The sequence below is a fragment of the Haplochromis burtoni genome, unplaced genomic scaffold (assembly GCF_018398535.1).
Source record: "Haplochromis burtoni strain Fernald_Lab_line unplaced genomic scaffold, NCSU_Asbu1 Contig_40, whole genome shotgun sequence".
In the NCBI taxonomy this organism is placed as follows: Eukaryota; Metazoa; Chordata; class Actinopteri; order Cichliformes; family Cichlidae; genus Haplochromis; species Haplochromis burtoni.
In genome coordinates this window covers 2242542-2253051 of record NW_024582401.1, presented here as the reverse complement: position 1 = coordinate 2253051, position 10510 = coordinate 2242542, and the positions used below count along the sequence as shown (strand labels likewise).

Genomic DNA, 10510 nt, shown 5'->3' with positions numbered 1-10510 from the left:
TTACTACATAGTGATTTCATAAAGATAAAAAGAATAACATGACAAAACAACTTATATGTGTGTGTTTTCATACAGATTATGGTAGCAGCACCACACCAACAGTATAATAGCAGCTAAACAGCTGAAAGTATTATACTTTAGAGCTTACATTTCATACACCACAACTGTCATATTGTATATAATGAATGCTGTTTAGCATGTACACAGTAAAATAATGGGTACTTGCATATAAGTGTGAAGTTCTTTGTGTCTAATCCTGACCTTATGATTGATCATGCAGTTGTTAATCATAATGTAGCAAATGTATTTTATTCTGAATCATGATATTCAGCTAAAATGGGCTCCATGTGGGTCGAATACCCCAAGCACTGGTGAAGTAATCATTTTAGGAACATGGATAGCCTGTTCTCTTAGTCTTGGAGTGCTGACGGCAAAGGTATGATTGCCTTCAGTTCTCAGTCTAGAGTGTCCTGCACAAGAATTTCAGGGATGCAACCCAAAAGTAATTTGAACAGTTTGCATCATTAAGGTAAAAGAAAAAACACTTGTCTTGTCCTTTACTTAAAGCTTTGGAGCAAAAGCCCCGAAGAGTTATTGTTGTTATAAACACTACAGCGTGTAACCCATTTGGTAGAAAAGAACAAGAACTGCTGCCTCCTGGCTCGGAGCCATGACCCGTGTCAACTCCCCACCTTGTATGGTTCACAGCGTAAGCAATGGCAAACATGTGCAGCAGTTTAAATGCTTCAGAAAACATGCAACACAAAGGCGTTTTAATTAGATATTTCACATACCTTGTGGGCGATTCTATCACAGTACATCACAGTAATGTAAAAAGGGAAATTTTACCAAGTAGCCAGCAAAATGTTGGGCTCCTAATAACAGTTGTATTTCATCTTTAACATTATTAACATTACATATTGTGTCTTTTAAAGGAAACATTTTCACTCTTCCTCTACCTTTTGCTTCACAATACTTTAATAGGTGACTATTAATTGAAGTATAGCTCTCATTGTTGTTGAGTTGATATTTCTGTATCTGCCTAAACACCTTTTCATATTGTATTTTACAGCTGTGAAAAGTCAATTTTCACAGCACTCTATGCAGTCCTGCAAAAACCTAACTGCACCCAATAACAGAATGATGCAGAAATCCATTTCTGTATGACTTTATCAGTCTCTCACACCATTGTGGAGGAATTTTGGCCCACCCTTCTTTACAATGCTGCCCAAGTTCATTAAGGTTTGTGGGTATTTGCTCTCTTAAAGTCCTGCCACAGCATTTCGATTTAGTTAAGGCCTGGACTGGGCCATCGCAACACCTTGATTCTTTTCTTTCCCGGCCATTCTGTTGTAGATTTTTAAGTAAAGGTTAAGCTGTTGGACTGATGGCCTCACATTTGACTCTAGAATACTTTGGTATACAGAGGACTACATGGACAACTGAATGATTGCAAGTTTTGTAGTTGTGTTGCTACAAAACAAACTCATAGTACCCTTCTACCACTGTGCTTGGCGTAAGGTGTTTGCACTGATATGCTGTATTTTGTTATCACTTTGGTCTCACCTGTCCAAAGGACATAAATTCAGAAGCCTGGTGGTTTGTTCAGATGGCACTTTGCAAACTAAATCATACTGCAGCGCTCTTCTTACAGAATAAAAGGCTTTCTCCTGGTACCTGTCCATGCTAAGTAGGCTCGTAGGGTCTGAGATTGACCTCTTTTTAAACTTTTCTCTTTTGTATTTTGCTGATCATTGCTCAGTCTGACCTTGGGGTGAATTTCCTGGGGCACTCCTAGGACAATCGTGGCCTTGTATTAACATACACTTGAATGTCCCAGACCAGAAAAATGCCAAAACTTGTGCTTCCATAGAGGTGCGCAGACTCGTTGATGATCAGTAAATCAAGTGCATTTGATTAGCAGCAGCTGGCTGCTACTTACCCTCTTAATTTCAACTGAAGCATTAAGGTTGTACTCAGTTTTCAACGGGACTGAACAGTTTCCTATGAAATATTCTTTTTCACAAGACTGTATATCAGGAATGGCTTAAGAGATACAAAACAATTCCCACAGACATATATATATATATATATATATATATATATATAGAGAGAGAGAGAGAGAGAGAGAGAGAGAGATAGATAGATATATATCTTAGGGGTGCAACGATACACAAAATTCACGGTTCGGTTCGGTTCGATACTTTGGTGTCACGGTTCGATATTTTTTCGATACAAAAAAAATGTTCATGCCTTTTTAATTTGTCATTTATTAAAATTATAAATATATATTTTAACTCAAAAGTACAGTTTTTAAATTTAATGTTGCTGAAACAACAAAGTAATAAAAAAATAAATCTATCTGATCGAGGAATCACTCATCTTTGGAAAAGAGAGTTTATTACAGAGAAATGGCTCTTTCCAAAATAAAAGCTATACTATACGCTTCTTCTGGGCTATATTCTCAGCAGCATATTAAACATATCAGGTCCCCATAAGGAGAATCATGTGCTAACGGCTGTCTAAATGACTCGGGTAAAGTTTGTAGCATGCGTGCTTGTTGTTTTTGTCTGCTTCCACTTGTCTTTGCACTAGGATGATGTCGTAAATGTGCAGTCATATTCGTTGTGTTCCCACTAGTGCTGTCAGCGTTAATCTGTTAAATGACGTTAACGCCACAACACGGCAAATCTCCGTTAACGAGCTACCGCGGATCACCCCGTGTGTGGGGCTGGACGGCGTCAACACGTTAACGAGCTAACTGCGCTAACACACTAGTTCCCACCCATGTAATTGAGCATTGCGTGGCACATCCAACATACTGTTTTACTTTTGTCCATGACTCGCTTACCTTCAGGGTCATACGTCACATGAAAACCAAAATAGTTCCAAACGCCAGATCTGAATGAGGGTGGGGGAGGTTCAATTTGCCATGTTGCAAGGAGAGCTTAACTTCTGTCTCGCTAGCTTGCCCTGCGCTCAGTGAATCTGCGTTCGACTACTCCGCCTAGGCTGCACTGTCGAGCGCAGATCCACTGAGCGCTCAACACAGACAGCATCGTCAGAAGGAAAGTTGATAAAATAAATTAAAAATGTTGTATTGTTCGATACATATGCGTACCGAACCGAAAGCACTGTATCGAACGGTTCAATATCGATACGAGTATCGTTGCACCCCTAATAATGGCACGCCATAACCAAGTGGCCGGCATAGTGTACAGGAACATCTGTGCCGAGTATAACCTGGAAGTCCCGAGGTCAAAATGGGAGATGCCCCCAAGGGTGGTGGAGAATGACCGAGCTAAGATCCTGTGGGACTTCCAGATACAGACGGACAAAATGGTGGTGGCTAACCAACCGGACATAGTGGTGGTAGACAAACAGAAGAAGACGGCCGTAGTGATCGATGTAGCGGTTCCGAATGACAGCAATATCAGGAAGAAGGAACACGAGAAGCTGGAGAAATACCAAGGGCTCAGAGAAGAGCTCGAGAGGATGTGGAGGGTGAAGGTAACGGTGGTCCCCGTGGTAATCGGAGCACTAGGTGCGGTGACTCCCAAGCTAGGCGAGTGGCTCCAGCAGATCCCGGGAATAACATCGGAGATCTCTGTCCAGAAGAGCGCAGTCCTGGGAACAGCTAAGATACTGCGCAGGACCCTCAAGCTCCCAGGCCTCTGGTAGAGGACCCGAGCTTGAAGGATAAACCGCCCGCAGGGGCGTGCTGGGTGTTGTTTTATATATATATATATATATATATTTATTTATATATATGTATATATATATATATATATATATATGGAAAGTTTCACAGAAAGGCAATTGATTACACGCATGTTAACATTACCAGCTAATTTATCTCATAGAACTAAACCTCTTGCCTGTGTTTGTGATGAACAATATGTGATTATCATTATCATTTTGCTTCTAGTTTAGAACTACCAGTTCTCGCTATCTGTATCTTCTACCTTACCAAGCATGCTAGCTAGAGTTAATTGATCATTTAGCACTCTAAATGAAAAGAAATGTCCAAAAAGCAAGGGGTCCAATTTTAGTGATTAGTGACACAAATACCGGTTATCTGTGTCAGTGTTTAAAATGCAGCTTACCAAGGATGCATACTGAGCATGCCTTAGCTGATAACTCCACCTGCTTGTCTAAATGTAGTCTTCTGGTTCCAAAAAGACAAGATGGTGACAGCCAAAAAGCTACAGTGCATATGTCAGATTTAAGTCCATAAAGTACTGAGAGAGGTCACTGGGGCTATGTACATCTTTTATATACAATCTGTGATATAAACTTAATGTATGAATTTGTTAGGGTCACTTTCAGAGGATGGGGACAAATGACCTATATGCTTATCCAGGTTACATAGGCAACTTGGATATGAGCCCACGTAAATTAAAACCTACAGTTCCAAGGTCTCATCTTCCAGGGCCTTTAAATGTCATGGGTATGGTATTTAATGGCAACATCCTGCTGAGACACTTTATTCCACACCAATGTGTGCCACCCTAAATGACCAGCAAAGAAAACGAGACAAATTGACTTATTCTAAGAAGACAAACAAATGACTGGTTATCGTTGTGTTATTCTACTTATTCTGTGAGCGCTCAGCACCCTGACATAGTTTGATGATGTTGCATAAACACGTGGGCCTTTCGAGAATTTTAAGAATGGTAACAACTAGATGCAAGCAGCAGTAATTTTTCCAGAAGATAATCAAGAGATAAAATACAATGACAGACCAATAAACACTAATACAGAGCCATTTCCTAACTTCGCATTCCTTTGGGGGAGATCATAAGGCATGCCAACTTTGTTTTTTACCTTGCATATCTGAGAGCTTATATAAAACTTTCATGCCGCAGATTTTGTTAAAATTCACAAGCACAAGCGGAAGTAGAATATTCAAATGGGAATTCTCCTTATCTGAAGTTCTCATGCCAAGGGATTCAGTAATGCTGTAAGGAAACAAAAACACAAAAACTGTGGTTACTTTTGTGCAAATGTAAGCAACCACAATTGTGTATCGTCACTTTTGGAAGCTAATAACACGTGAGACATTACAGCAAAAATCACCTTTTATTGTCTCTTTATTTAGATTAGTCTGCCCCTCCCCACCCACGTTCCTTCACTTTGCCTCTAACACTGCTATTACTTAGGAGCTCAGTGTGTAATTGTGCATGTAACATTTTGATTACAGTTACGAATGTTAATCACCAAAAAGGCAAAGCTTTTACCTCAAAGACCCAGCGCTAAGTTTCTCAAAGTCATCTGTTATCAATCATTCAGTAACATTTCTTTTCATACTAAGTCTCTTCTGTAAAGCATTTGAGTAAGTGGTTCTAAAAATAGGATCTACAATGTCAACAATCTGGAGCCCCATAAACAAGCAAGATTAAATTAGCCGACCGCTGTTTCCTCTCCGAGCCTTTGCACGTGTGCGTCTCTGTGCGCGTACCTGGAAATACAGCGGCGCACGTGTAGGTTCAGCGTATGCTTCAAATGCTAAACTTTCAAATACCAATGTCTGAATGTGCCTATAAAAACCTACATTGTTTTTATACTCGTGCCATTTTGCAAGAACATGTGTTGATACGGTGTCCAATTTTGGAGCCCGTAACTCCACGAGAAGGACCACATCCAGTCACTGACACCCCCCCCCCCCCCCCCCCCCCCCCCCCCCCCCCCCCCCCCGCTCCCCCACCCCCCTCTCCTACTGTAATAACACAGTAGTTATTTTTCTTTTTCTTTTTGCATCTCTTTTTGCTCTTTCAGCATCAACAACCTGGCCGTGGAAAAATTTAGCTGTTAAGCAATCGTGGCCAATATAACTGTCAGGCTTTGCTTCACTCCGTCTATGTTTCACCCTTTCATTCTTCCTCTCTGTCCATATCTCCCTCCTTAAAAAGGCATAGCATGAGACCATTCTGCACAGGTTGCCCTGTTCACATGCATACACACTCAGTAGTACACGTGCAAATGATTTAAAGTGGGATCTCTATCTGGGCAAATGTCTGAACTTTGACTAGATAGCGATGCATGAACTTGCACCTGCATTTACATCACTGATATTGCAGTGCTGGTCTACCTTTATCTTTAAACATTTATTATGTTATTAATACATACAATAAAACAACACAAATATGCCCTCGTTAGATACAGGAGCTATTACTTCGTTATAAATAGTTGAGCTAAACCATCAGAGGTAATGCGATAATGTTAATGCAGTGCATTTGCATCAGCAGCAACCTCACAGTTCTTCTCGTAGACTGTACACGAAAGATCAATGTAACCATCTGGATGTCACCAGTTGTTCTGTAAAGTCTCATTATGAAGGCTTAATTTGACTATTCTGGCCATCTCTATCTTCTTTTTTAAAACAGACATCACAACAGAGGGGTACATCGACAACATAGGTCCACCCTAAAAAGCACATCCCTCTTTATTGTGTATTTAACTCTAAATACAATAATATTTTACAAAGTTAACAAGAGAGCTTTCTCCTGATGATGTCATAGTGATGTCATTTCAAGGTTATCTGATTTATCAGTTAAACATTAAAAAGAAAATTGAGAGTCTAAATTGCGTCATTCAAAATCAGGATTCAGTGTGTTATGAACTTATCTGAGGCATACGAAAGACGAAATGTCAGGGTTATCTCAGCCTACTATTTCTTATTTTTATTACTGAAGGTATATTTTCATTTTGAACTTGCGTGTGTCACGATCCTGGGTCTTAGGACCCAGTGTTTTGAGTTTTAGTTAATTTTGATGTTTATAGTATGTTTAGCTCATTAGGCCTCCTATGTTGATTTGCTTATTAGTTCCCCCTTGTGTTTCCAACCCATGTTAAGTCTCCCCTGCCCTTCATGTCTCTCTGTGCCCCCTCTGTTCTGTTTATTGTGTGTCTTTGCATGTTTGAGTTTCTTGTTTTCTGTCACCCTGCATTGTGCATTATGTTCTCATGGTTGGTCTTTTGTTACTCCCTCTAGTCTAGTCTCTTGTGTTCAAAGCTGAGTATTTCCCTCTGTGTATTTTGGTTCTTAGACCTCTGCCTTATGGTTTGTCTCTGTTTCTTAGTTGCTGTCTCCACTGTCAAGTTTTGTCTGCGTTTCGTTATGCTTCCTGTTTTATTTTGGAAGGAGTCGTGTGTTCTTGGTTCTTTGTATTTAGCTTCACTGCTCCTGTCATTAGGTTCATGTTAGTCAGCTGTTTCCTCATCCATGTTCCAGTTTAGTTTCCATGCCATTCTGCAATAAAGCAGCTTTTTGAGTTTAATTTCGTCTCCGTGAGTTTGCGTTTTGGGTCCACTCCTGCCTGCCACACAGCCGAACATGACAGCGTGTGACAAAGAAGATTTTCATGGGAATCTATGCAGTCCTGAGAATAACCAAATAAACCTTTTACCATATGCCCTTTTAGTATCATTCACATCGTTATGGAGGAATTTTGATCCACTCTTTTTTTACAGTATTGCTTCATTTTATTGAGGTGTGCAGATGTTTGTTTATGCACAGCACTCTTAATGTCCTGCCACATTGAATAAGGTTGAAGCTGACTGGTGCACACTTCAACCCTAAAAGGTGATTCTTTTCTTTTTAAGCCATACTATTGTAAATTTACTGCTGTGCTTGGAATCATTTTTCTGCTGCATGACCCAATTTCATCCAAGTTTTAGCAACCAGACAGATGGCCTGACATTAAACTCTACAATACTTTGGTATACAGACGGGTTCAAGGTTGACTCAATGACTGTAAGGTGGCCAGGTCCCATGGCTGGAAACAAAGCCCAAATCATCACGCCTCCACCACTGTGCTTGACAGTTGTTATGATGAGTTTTGTAAAAACCAAACACAGTATGTCAGTGCAAACATGGTGCTGTGTGTTATGGCCAAACATCTCCACTGTGGTCTTGTATGTCCATGGACATTGATCCAGAAGACTTTGAAAAATTAATCTGTGCTGCCATGTTCTTTTAAGAGAGTAGAGGCTTTCTCCTGGCAACCCGTCAAGACAAGCCATGTTCAGTCTTTTTAAATGTTTATCTTTTTAAAACTGCAATTTTTTAAGTGAAACAAGTTGTAAGTGCTTTTTAAAAAACATCCAGAGGAATTGAGATTGACAGGTTGATGACTCATTCTTTTGCTATTTCTCTGAATTGGAAGTTCCTCTGGTGATTGGGTATTTAAAAACCATGTGTTATTGATTTCATTAAGCTGTGATGATTACACTTGTCATGATTTGAAATGAAATCATGCGAATTTCATAGTTTGGCTCTCCTCAGTATTAATCCTAAGTATACAGGTTTCTCACATGACATCATGCGCACATTGTTCAAACGCTGTCTGATGACCCCTTGGCAACCACCGGTCACTAAGCCGAAATATTGGTGAGTGGTTATTGGCTGTTGCTAGGCTGCAAAGAGGGTGCTGCACCAAAATCCTTCTTGCAATCCTTGCCTGTAGTTTGCACTGAAGTTGCTCGGTGCTGCAGCCAACATTCTTCAAAAGCCACAACTTTTATTTTGAAGGCAAGCAGTCTTCGTGTCCGGTTTGTGTCACACTTCTCACAGCCTGACTAGCACTCGGAGAGTAGTTGTCAAGTGTTCGCAGACCAGTTGGCATCTTCTGTGCAAACTACAGGCCACTGTGGCAATCTGCTACCAACCAAGGCAATCTGAAGTTGTTTTCCACATTTTTCCCTTGTGGTTGCCAGATGGTTGCCCAATGGCTTCTAACTCTTTGTGACTAGGCCCTTATCCACGTGCCCCAAGTTAACATGTTCAACACCCCCGGTCATGTCAACCTTGGAAAGAAATTAACTAATTGCATCTTAACTAATGTTAAAAGCAAAATTCTTTCGATTCCCACTATTAAATACATGCTTACACTTCATTTCAGAGTTTTACTTCACACCCATAGGTGTTTGACACATCCCAGTAGACCAGTAACACTTTCTTGGCTCCGTAATTTTACAAACACTCCGAGGTGCAATAACTTCGGTCCAGATTGCACTAATGACTCCATACCGATGGCCTCATGTTGGCCCCAATCGGGGGGTGGAAACTGCAACTTAAACAGGCTTACAGTGATGGGAAACGCCACTCTCTGAGAACCTCAAGACATCTCGCAGAAGAGGAGAGGGAGGAAAATGCGAGTATGGACGCCTGCATGTGTGCATGCGAGTGTGAGAAAGAAAGAAGAGGCGTGCTGCAAGAAAGTAAAACAGAGAGCGGCGCTGGAGCCGTTCCTTTTAATGGGAAATGATGGGGGAGCTGTTTGATGGCTGCGTGCTTTTGACCCTGTGACTGCTTGCAGTCGTGAGAACCAAGTCCCCGGCCATGTGTCCTTAAGCCCCTCATATCATATCAACACACACACACACATACCGCCACATATACACACACACACACTTCCAATCAAATACAAGAAAAATATGCAGAAAAGGAGACTAAGTGTTTAAAGAAGCAGGAAAATTATACCTTTCCAGACAGAGTACAGGTGGACTCGTGCCAACTATACCCCCCCCCCCACACACACACACACACTTAAAAGAAGTCCCCCAAGGATGTTTTGGTAAGGATTTCATCTACTGCCTGCCCCATATTCACACTCAGTTTGACATCTATATGAAGACAAAAGCCAAAGCAGCCCAATGATGACAACAGTAGGAGGGAAAAATCTATCGACACTTCATTGCACCTTTTGTTGGAGTGATTTAATCCTCAAAGTGCTGTAAGATTTTCTTTTGCTTTCCCAGGATAAGGTGTGACTCCCACAAAGACTGAAAACACAGTAATGACCATGCAGCCAAGGGAGAAACAAAAATCCAGGTGGGAGAGGTGGACCACAGCTATCCCTTCCCCCTGAGTTAATTACCCATGTGCCCTTGGGCCAGACTAGGAAAAAAAAGCACTTTCCAGGCTGAAATGGGCTGACTGCTTTGGTACTGTAGGGCTTTCAGTTGCACATGTCAAACATTCCCTGTCTTTTAAAACCCATAAATCTTTTAGGTAAAGCTCCAACATTTCGCTACCTCAGGTCATGGTCGAATTTCAGATAGCATTGTGCAATTTTGGTATCGATCTGATATCAAGTAAATGCAGGGCCAGGACTGCTGATACCAATACTTTAACCTTATAAAAGCACATTCTGAATGAGTAATCAGTCGCTGTGATATTTACTTTTCACAATAATTACATAATGAAATTAGAAAACACACATCTTTTAGCTTTTCATCTTTTTTAAACCTTGAATTTACATTGTCTGTCTCTAAAGCACTTTGGGTCAATTTCTGTTGTTTAAATGTGCTACAGGCTACAAATAAAATATACAGTCAACACAAGAGGTTCAGATATTTTGATAGAGCATTTTTGAGGTATATTTTTTTCATTTACGAAGTTAATATGAATATTTTCTTTTTAAATTATGCATTTAACACAAGTCAGCAGGCTACACACTAAACTTAAGAGGCTAGAAACAAAGTATCGATCCTATCACCCCCCCCC

General features: G+C 40.6%; 1 protein-coding gene across 3 annotated transcripts in view; it reads right to left on the bottom strand.

The window, feature by feature from the left end:
* LOC102291205 (rho GTPase-activating protein 6) overlaps positions 1-10510 on the bottom strand; it is a 132839-nt gene that overhangs the window by 121267 nt on the left and 1062 nt on the right. The window lies entirely within an intron of this gene.